This window comes from Triticum aestivum, chromosome 3B (assembly GCF_018294505.1).
Source record: "Triticum aestivum cultivar Chinese Spring chromosome 3B, IWGSC CS RefSeq v2.1, whole genome shotgun sequence".
Taxonomy (NCBI): domain Eukaryota; kingdom Viridiplantae; phylum Streptophyta; class Magnoliopsida; order Poales; family Poaceae; genus Triticum; species Triticum aestivum.
The window spans coordinates 823,333,313-823,344,263 of NC_057801.1; positions in this window are offsets into that span (position 1 = coordinate 823,333,313).

The window sequence follows — 10,951 nt, forward strand, 5'->3', positions numbered from 1 at the left end:
ATCCTCTTCAAATTTTTGTCTAGTTTTTTTATCATATTTATTTGAAAAATATTTGGAAAACTTTTCTGTACACTCACTGTATTTACGTTGCGTGCGTATCTTTTCTCATACCATAGATACCGGAGGAGGTGACGGAGCTGCAAACCTCGCACAGTTAGACTCCGACTACTCCGAACCAGGCAAGCATGTTTGAACTCTTGATATGATGAGTGTTGTTGCGTGTTTGCATTTTAGTATGATCATGGCATGTTTATGAACAACTATTTGAATGTTATATTTCATATACATAATCGGAAAGTAAGTTTCGGTAAGCATTATGTTGTTGGATACATATTTGCATAGCCATGTGTTGGCATGAGGACGGGTAAGATGGCAGTGTTGTGACATGCCAGTCTTATGCCAGATTATTTGCCTTCCGTGTCGTCATGACACAAATCACATTCCCATTCATTCCTTCCTATACTGTCACATGTTTTCCAAAAGGAATATGGCATAGTAAGTTGTAACTCGTTTTCCTGGTACACACCAATAGAGAGACCGGGGTAAGGGTTCCATGGCCCTGGATTAAAGCCCGTCATCCGGTCAGGGGGCATGGGTGTTTCCGGTTGGGACCGAGAGGGGGGCACCCCTTAGAGCGCGCGTATAGAAATTTGATCCCATGCTATTCGAGGTTGTGGCCTCCCTGTCTCAATGTTTTTCTTGGACGTTGACCAGGGTGATTCCCGGCATCGTAAGGTGAAATGGGTGTGTACTAGTTAAATGTGTTTCTACTGAAATACCGTAAACGGAACTAGTCCTTCGTGACTACGGAAATCCGTTGACTGTGGTCAGTTCATCCAAACTCTGCAGAGTCTCAAATCCGTCAATTGTCTTGTACTTTGTTCAAGTACTATATTCATCTTATCTTGTCAGGTATCAACCACAGTGACAAAACTCCGGTGGGATTTATGTGTGATTAATCCGGTTAACAGATTATTCTTGTGGATGGACTAATCTTGTCATTTACATTTATTACAAGCCCTGTCTGTGATGTCGCTCAGACGTCCGACGGTGGCAGACTTGTTATTTACTTTTGTCATGAACCCTGTCTGTGATGTCGCTCAGACGCCCGACGGTGGCAGACCTGTTATTTACTTTTGTCATGAACCCTGTCTGTGATGTCGCTCAGACGTCCGACTGTGGTATTGCTTTTAAAGCCCTGTCTGTGGTGTCGCTCAAACGTCCGACTGTGGTATTTCTTTTTAAGCCCTGTCTGTGATGTCGCTCAGACGTCTGACTGTGGTATTTCTTTTTAAGCCCTGTCTGTGATGTCGCTCAGACGTCCGACAGTGATATCTTTTAAAGCCCTGTCTGTGATGTCGCCTAGACGTCCGACTGTGGCATTCCTTTTAAAGCCCTTTATGTGATGTCGCTTAGACGTCCGATTGCGGCATGCATTTTATTTATTTACCTTTCGAGGCGTCGCTCCAGACAGCCGATCGGCTTTCAGTTATTTATTTTATTCATCAAGTCCTGCAATATTATCGTTATTTTATGAGCATCATCCTTGTTCATGACGCATTCATGCATTCATTGAGTATATCTTTTGTCCGAACTGTCTTGCGAGTACTTTCAAGTACTCACCTGGCTTGTTGATTTGGCCAGATGTTGATGAAGGCGATCTCATGGATGAAGAGTTTGATAGCGAGTCCGACGCCTAGAGGAGTCCCAGTCAGTCCCATGCGATCCTGTCTTGGTCATTGTATTATCCGCTTCCGCAACCCCGAATAAATTCATCGAGCCTCACCTCGACGCTCGATGTACTGCCAGTAGAAGTCAAGTTATCCACCACCACTTTTCCTCGAGCTAGTAGCATGCCACCCCACCCCTGTGTCATAATCGCCCTTATGTAAGATATTGGCGAGTTTGTAATAAACTGTTGAGCAGCCTCTGCTCAATCCTATAATATATTTGATGCTACTGGTTCTCTGTTTATCAAGCTTTTGTCTACCAGAAAGGATGACTTTTCCTATACTGGGTTTAAAAGATCGGTTTTATCAATAATCATATTATTGAAAAGCCGGTCGTGAAAGACTTGGTACCAGAGCCAGGCTGACTGTAGGAAGCCACTAGGTGCGATCGCTAATTGGTTATTAGCATGATAGAGTTATTCATGTTTTTACAAATGTAGTCATTTTCTGACAGTCAGCATAAAATTTATGATCTGACCATTCAGAATTTTTGCCTACTTTTGTAGATGGCCGTCAACGACTGCGAGTGTCAAATGTTTGCCAACGTGCCTGAGGGGTTCGTCAAACTCCTCTCCTTCATCGTTCAGGTCGCGATGGGGCCATCCGTGCGCCCAGTCTTCACGCTTTATCCACACAAGATCAACGACAGTCTGACTATGCACCAGGCCGCGGTGCAATTCAGTGGAGGCCATGCTGAAATACGCCGTCTCCGATTCGTGGGGAGAGCCATGCCTACAAAAAGGCATGCTATGCAGATGGCTGCCCGCGAGACGATAGCCTGTCTTCGGGATGTTCTTCCTGCAATGAAAACCCGTCGCTACCGCTACCTTCCATGCCATGTGCCTTATACCTGTCACTACTCCTTCTCTTGCCCCAGAGGAGAGCGAGACGAAGCCTTTGAGATGCTTGTCGAGTACCTCCGAGCCCTGGAGGCAGCATTCGACTGCATGGCGGATGACCTCGTAGCTGCACGCATGGACTCAGTTCATGGCTGTGCTGCTAACAGGAGGGAACTCCTACACACCGCTCCACCATTGACTTTCGTGTCATCCGCAGCCTCTCACTCACCTTCCATACTCGCCACTGCTCGTCGTCTCCCTACCACAGAGGAATTTAACCAGGCTATTGCACCCACTCCCGTCCGCTCTGCACCACTTGTTGCACCCACTCCCATCCTCTCTGCACCACTTGTTGCACCCACTCCCATATGTGCTACCCCACCTATTCCACCCACTCGTATTCGTGTTATTCCACCTACGGCACCTGCTCCATCAGCTCAGCACAATGTTTCTCATCTGGAACCTATTAGCGAGGAGGAGGTTGATTCCCCAGCGTCTCTGCGTCTCACCCTCGACAGGCCAAGGGAGATCCTCACCATCCCCGACTAAGTACACATAGACGCCATGCGATGTATCGACTTGTGTAATATGTTTTATGTACATAGGTTGTGAGAAGTAGCCTGTTTGCGCACCATGTAGGATCTGGAGGAGTGCACTAGTTTAAATAACATGTCAGGGTTATATACGCATATCCTGAGTGACGTAATGTATAGTTATTCCCGCGTGTAAGATATGCACTAGTCCTTCTCCGCGCGAAATCGTGTATTTCCAAAAATATCCTGGAGTTTTTTTAAAAAAATGTTCTTTGTGTGTGATTTTATTGACTTTTGCGACTCTCTTTCTTATCTTACGAGTTCACAAAAATATATCCCCAGAGTGAAAAATGTCTCGTCCTTGGACGCGCTCCATGCCAACTCAGCGAGAAGAAAATTATGGCACACTGCAGAACCAAAATTTCACTCAGGGACAGACAAGTCAACAGGGCAGTGAAACAGCTTTTACACAAGTTTGTCGTTTGTACGAACAGAGTCAACAGCAACACCAGGAAATGATGAACCAATTCATCAATATGGGAAGTAACCGTGGTCAGTATCAACCGCAATCCAAATTATCTGAGTTACAAAAGACGTGTCCTCCAACATTTTCTCATACTGACAAGCCTCTTGAGGCCGAGGACTGGCTTCGAGACATGGAGAGAAAATTAATTATCGCACAGTGTTCAGACCGTGAAAAAGTACTGTATGCACCACATTATCTCACAGGTGCAGCTGCATCGTGGTGGGAAAACTTCCTGCACATGCACCCCAACGAAAATGAAATCACCTGGGAAAATTTCAAAGAAGGTTTTCGTGGGGCACATATTCCTAAGAGCGTCATGAAAATCAAGAAGAAGGAATTTGATGAACTCAAGCAAAGAGCCATGACAGTGTCAGAATACAACAGCCAATTCACACTGCTGTCTCGCTACGCCAATGAAGAACGCATGACCGAGAGTAAGAAGATGGAAAAATTCTTGGAAGGCCTGGCACCCGCCCTTAAGTGCCAGCTAGTTGTGCACACCTTTCCAGATTTTAAAACACTGGTGGATAAGGCCATTACCCTGGAAAATGAGCGACGTAGCCTGGAAGATTTCCGCAAACGGAAAAGGGACCAGACTACTTTTTCTCGCAATCACAGAAGCAAGAAGGAATTTCAGAAGGGGGATTCACACAAAACCCCGACGAATAATTCACGTCCAACCAAGAATTTCCATGCAAGAGACAAAGAGTTCACCTATCGCCCAGGCGTTACCTGTTATGCTTGTGGAGGAGAAGGGCACTATGCCAAGCAGTGTTCCAAGCCAAGGAACTCAAACCCGAAGCTCAATAATGGTGGAAATAATTCAGCACCAAAGCGAAGCAATTTCAACCCCAACAACAACCACCGGAAAGGTCACCTGAACCACGTGACCCGAGAGGAAGCACAGAACGCCCCAGATATCGTACTCGGTACGTACCCCGTCAACACAATACCTGCCATGGTTTTGTTTGATTCTGGAGCTTCTCACTCATTTGTTTTGAAAAGTTTTGCCTTGCAAAATAATTTTTCGATGCTTCCCTTGGAAAAATCAATGATCATCAAGTCCCCTGGAGTTAAGCAAGTGACCCAAAGTTACTGTCAAGGTGTGGTTACTGAATTTGAAGGATTGAAGTTTTACGCCAACCTTATTGTGCTGGAAAGCAAGGGACTGGATGTCATCCTAGGAATGGATTGGTTAACCACCAACAAAGGTTTTATTGACTGCTTCAACCGTACCGTGATTCTCACACACCATCATGGGAAGAAAATAAAAGTTTCAGCCAAAGAGAGACAAATACCTCGGCAACCTAGATTAAACAAGGTGGACGTTTCTGAGCTAAACAAGGTCCCCGTAGTATGTGAATTTCCAGACGTATTTCCAGAAGAACTACCAGGCATGCCACCAGACCGAGAGATAGAATTCAGCATTGAGCTAGCACCCGGAACCACTCCTATCTACAAGAAACCTTACAGAATGGCACCATCCGAATTGGTAGAGTTGAAGAAGCAAATAAAAGAATTATTGGAGAAACGATACATACGAGCAGCTCCTCACCTTGGGGTTCTCCAATTTTATTTGCCAAGAAGAACGATGGAACAATGAGGTTGTGTATTGATTATCGAGCTCTCAACATGGTCACAATCAAGAACAAATACCCAATGCCCCGAATAAATGATTTATTCGATCAGCTCGCACATGCCAAAGTCTTCTCAAAAATTGACTTGAGATCAGGATACCACCAACTAAAAGTGCGAACAGAAGATATTCCCAAGACCGCTTTCACCTCCAGATATGGGCTGTATGAGTTCACAGTGATGCCATTCAGACTAACCAACGCCCCCACATATTTTGTTCACCTCATGAACAAAGTATTTATGAAGTATATGGACAAGTTTGTTGTGGTATTCATCGATGATATTCTGATATATTCCAAAACACCATAAGAGCACGCCGAACATCTCAGGATTGTACTCGGAGAACTCAGGAAACATCAACTGTACGCCAAATTCAGCAAATGTGAATTTTGGCTAAGGCAGGTGGGTTTTCTGGGCCACATGCTAACCCAAGAAGGTATTGCAGTAGACCCGGAAAAAGTCAAGGCCGTACTTGGCTGGAAACCACCAGCTAACGTAACGGACGTACGGAGTTTCTTGGGAATGGCAGGATATTATCGGAGATTTATTGAAGGATTCTCCACTATAGCAAAGCCCATGACACAATTGCTCAAGAAAGGCAAGAAGTTTGAATGGACAGAAGCATGTGAGAAAAGCTTCCAAGAGCTAAAAAGCAAATTAACAACGGCACCAGTATTAATCGTGCCAGATATACACAAGAATTTTGAGGTATATTGTGACGCATTCCGGAAAGGCCTCGGATGCGTATTGATGCAAGAAGGCAAGGTAGTTGCGTATGTCTCTGGACAACTACGCAAGCATGAGGAAAATTATCCCACCCATGACCTGGAATTAGCAGCAGTCATCCATGCACTCAAGGAATGGAGACACTTTCTGCTTGGGAATCATTGTGAGATATACACAGACCATAAGAGTCTTAAGTATATTTTCACACAGCCAGAATTAAATTTACGGCAATGACGCTGGTTAGAGTTGGTGAAGGATTATGATGTTGGAATCCACTATCATCTCGGAAAAGCAAATGTTGTGGCAGATGCACTTGAGTCGCAATCCCGGCACGGACGACGACAGAATACCAAAATTGAGGCCAGAATTTCAACAAGAATTTGCCCGACTCAATCTAATAATGGTTACCGAAGGCAGTGTGTCGAATATAGAAATACAGCCTACCCTGATGGAAAGTATCAAGGAAGCCCAGCACGGACACCCCAGCATTGAGGGCATAAAAAGAAAAGTGAGTTTTGGAACAGCCTCAGAATTGAACGTGGATGAGCAAGGAATATTGTGGTATGGAGAAAGGCTATGCGTACCAAATGTCAAGGACCTCAAACAGCAGATATTGACTGAAAGTCACACAGCTCCGTATTCAATCCATCCTGGAGGGACAAAATGTACAAGGATCTTCAGGAAAATTTCTGGTGGCACGGTATGAAGAGAGATATAGCCACGTTCATTGCCTGCTGTGACTCTTGTCAACGTATCAAGGCCGAGCACAAGAAATGAGCCGGACTGTTACAGCCAAATAAGATACCCGAGTGGAAATGGGACGAGATTGGAATGGACTTTATCGTTGGACTGCCACGGTCACGACACGGAAACGATGCCATTTGGGTCATAACCGACAGATTAACCAAGGTGGCACATTTTATTCCGGTAAAAACAACTTACACCACTCAGAGACTAGCCAGACTTTATCTTGCCCGTATCGTGTGCCTACATGGAGTCCCTAAGACTATCATCTCCGATAGAGGCACACAGTTCGTCTCTACATTCTGGGATCACCTACAGCAGTTACTGGGAACCCAACTAGCCTTCAGTACCGCATACCATCCCCAGACTGATGGGCAGACGGAATGTGTAAGCCAAATCCTAGAAGACATGCTAAGAGCCTGTGTCCTTACCTACGGGAATAGTTGGGAAGAAAGTTTGCCATATGCAGAGTTCGCATACAACAACAGCTATCAAGCCAGCTTGCAAATGGCACCCTTTTGAAGCTCTATATGGGAGAAGATGTCGTACCCTGCTAAATTGGTCAGAGAGCGGAGACAACCATATCTTTGGCCCAGATATGCTCAAGGAGGCCGAGGAGAAAGTTAAGACAATTAGAGAACGACTCAAAACAGCTCAAAGTCGGCAAAAGAGTTATTACGACCGAAAGCATCGGGAAATCCGTTTTGAACCCGGAGAATTGGTATACCTGAGAGTTTCTCCTATGAAGGGTCTGCAACGATTCAAGATTAAGGGGAAACTAGCACCAAGATTCATCGGACCATTTCATATAGTGGCCCGACGAGGCAAGGTAGCCTACTAGCTGGACCTACCCGGAGACTTATCCGGTATCCACAACATGTTTCACATCTCGCAGTTGAGAAAATACATGAGAAACCCAGAGAAGCAAGTTTCACATGAGTATATTGACGTGCAACCGGACCTCACTTACCGGGAGCACCCAATAAAAATATTAGAAGAGTCTGAGAGGAGGACCCGACAGAAAACCATTAAGATTTTCAGAGTTCAATGGAGTAATCACACCGAGAATGAAGCAACTTGGGAGAGCGAGGATTTTCTTCGGACAGAGCACCCACACCTGTTTAAGAATCAGCTGAAATCTCGGGGACGAGATTTTTCCTAAGGGGGTAGGTGCTGTGACACTCCAAAATTTTTGGTGGTTTGTTTTTCAAAAGAGCCTTGCTTGGTTTGAAAGAAGGTCATTGAAACCCATCCTAAAAACCATCTTCTAGGTTTGCCCTCTCAAAAATCCTTTTCTTGGATTTAGTTTCTTTTAAAAAGAAAACCCTTTTAGTTTTGGGCTTTTATTTGGTTTTGATCCCTTCTAAATTTTACCATGCCACCTATGGTGAAATTTTCCCAAAACCACTCCTCCCACTTTGGTACAATCCAAACATTCTGTCCAAACAAATAAAATCCATTTTTTGGATTTTATTCCAAATATTTCTCCTCCCAATATAAATCTGTCTTTTCTTTTGAGCCTAGGTGGATTGCAAAGCAAGTACCCTAATGCTTTTGATTTTTGACCTCAACTCAACACCCTTGGATAGTCCTTGGTACCCACAACCCAGAACCATCTTGATCCACTCTTCTCCTGTTCAAATATTTCAAATTTCACTCACTGCAAGTTTGGACCAGATTTGCCAAATTTGGTGAAATTCATATCTACACCTCTCCAACAATTCTACAAATATTCAGGCAGCCTCTAGATGCAATGAGAGGCCCCTCCACCAAAAACCAGCTCAAGGAAAAATCCCTACATGCCTAGATCATTTTGTCGAACACCTTGCATACACTGTTTCTGTCCATCTTCAGTTAAATTCAGAATTTCAGTGTCAATCTTCGACAAAATTCAGTCACAAGCTCACAGTGCACTTGGCACGTAGCTCACGGCCTGGCTTGCTTGTCCGGAGCCTCACACGCGCGCTTGGCGCCTTCCTGGCGTCGGTGGCGCCCTGGCCCGCCTGCGCCGGCGTGTCTTGCGGCGGCCGTATCACCGTAGTGGCCGACAGGGAGCAGAACGGCAGCATAACGCCGTTCGGCGCCGCCCAAACCCCTTGGTGGCTCCGCGTGGCCGTTTCCTCGCCAGCGCACTCATGCAGCACCATCACCGTGGCATGGCACGCGCAGAGCGCGCTCCCTGCTGCCGACGGGCCCGCGCCACCCCGTTCCGTGGAGCTCCCCCTAAACAACCCAATCCCGACGCGGTTAGCATCTAAACGGAACCAGGGAACACCCACGACGACGCTCAACCTCTGAACTCTCCCGTGCAACCACTGCGCCGCCGTAATCACCTCGCCGGAGAACCCCGTTCTCGGCAACTGCCTCGGGGCGGCTATATATAGCACCCCGAGCTTGCTCTCGCCTCCGCACGACTCCACCATCTTACCAGACCCCGCCCGGCCACTGAACGAGCCTCGAGGGGCCTTTCCTCCTCGACTCCGGCCACCTCCGTCCGCCTCGGGCTCCGGGCATCGTTCTCTCCGGTGAGAACCCCTCTGCCGCCCTACTTTCGACCGTAGCCTCGTACCACCTCTAGTAAGATAATCCCCACCTCAATTTTGACCTCGCAGCTCTCTCCGGCGAGATCCACGACCACCCGAACCGCCGTCCGCCGGAGCAAGCGTCGCCGCCGACGTGGTACTCGCCAGCGACCACCACCACCTCCCACAGACGCGGAATGGCGCCCTGAGCACAGAGGTACTCTCCGATCTCCCTGCCTCACCGTGGATCGCCACCGGCGACCACCGCGGCTCTCGGGCACCGATGAGCCCCGGCTCCCTCGTTTGAAAATTCAAACCTGACGGGTGGGACCCGCCCGTCAGCCTCTCCTGTGTTTTTTTCGAATCGTTTATTGAAAGCGTACTCTGGCAAATACGCTTCCACTCTGAACCGTTTTTCTGTATTTTTTCTGCAAAGCCCCCTGGAAGTTTTCTGTTTCATTACAGATGAGTCCTTGGGTTAAAACCCTTATAACTTTTTAACAGAAAGGAATTTTTGAGTGATTCTTTTTCTATCCTCTTCAAATTTTTGTCTAGTTTTTTATCATATTTATTTGAAAAATATTTGGAACACTTTTCTGTACACTCACGGTATTTACGTTGCGTGCACATCTTTTCTTATACCGTAGATACCGGAGGAGGTGACGGAGCTGCAAACCTCGCACAGTTAGACTCCGACTACTCCGAACCAGGCAAGAATGTTTGAACTCTTGATATGATGAGTGTTGTTGCGTGTTTGCATTTTAGTATGATCATGGCATGTTTATGAACAACTATTTGAATGTTATATTTCATATACATAATCAGAAAGTAAGTTTCGGTAAGCATTATGTTGTTTGACACATATTTGCATAGCCATGTGTTGGCATGAGGATGGGTAAGATGGCAGTGTTGTGACATGCCAGTCTTATGCCAGATTATTTGCCTTCCGTGTCGTCATGACACAAATCACATTCCCATTCATTCCTTCCTATACTGTCACATGTTTTCCGAAAGGAATATGGCATAGTAAGTTGTAAATCATTTTCCTGGTACACACCAATAGAGAGACCGGGGTAAGGGTTCCATGGCCCTGGATTAAAGCCCGTCATCCGGTCAGGGGGCATGGGTGTTTCCGGTTGGGACTGAGAGGGGGGCACCCCTTAGAGAGCGCGTATAGAAATTTGATCCCATGCTATTCGAGGTTGTGGCCTCCCCGTCTCAAAGTTTTTCTTGGACGTTGACCAGGGTGATTCCTGGCATAGTGAGGTGAAATGGGTGTGTACTAGTTAAATGTGTTTCTACTGAAATACCGTAAACGGAACTAGTCCTTCGTGACTACGGAAATCCGTTGACTGTGGTCAGTTCATCCAAACTCTGCAGAGTCTCAAATCCGTCAATTGTCTTGTACTTTGTTCAAGTACTATATTCATCTTATCTTGTCAGGTATCAACCACAATGACAAAACTCCGGTGGGATTTATGTGTGATAAATCCGGTTAACAGATTATTCTTGTGGATGGACTAATCTTGTCATTTACATTTATTACAAGCCCTGTTTGTGATGTCGCTCAGACGTCCGACGGTGGCAGACCTGTTATTTACTTTTGTCATGAACCCTGTCTGTGATGTCGCTCAGACGTCCGACGGTGGCAGACCTGTTATTTACTTTTGTCATGAACCCTGTCTGTGATGTCGCT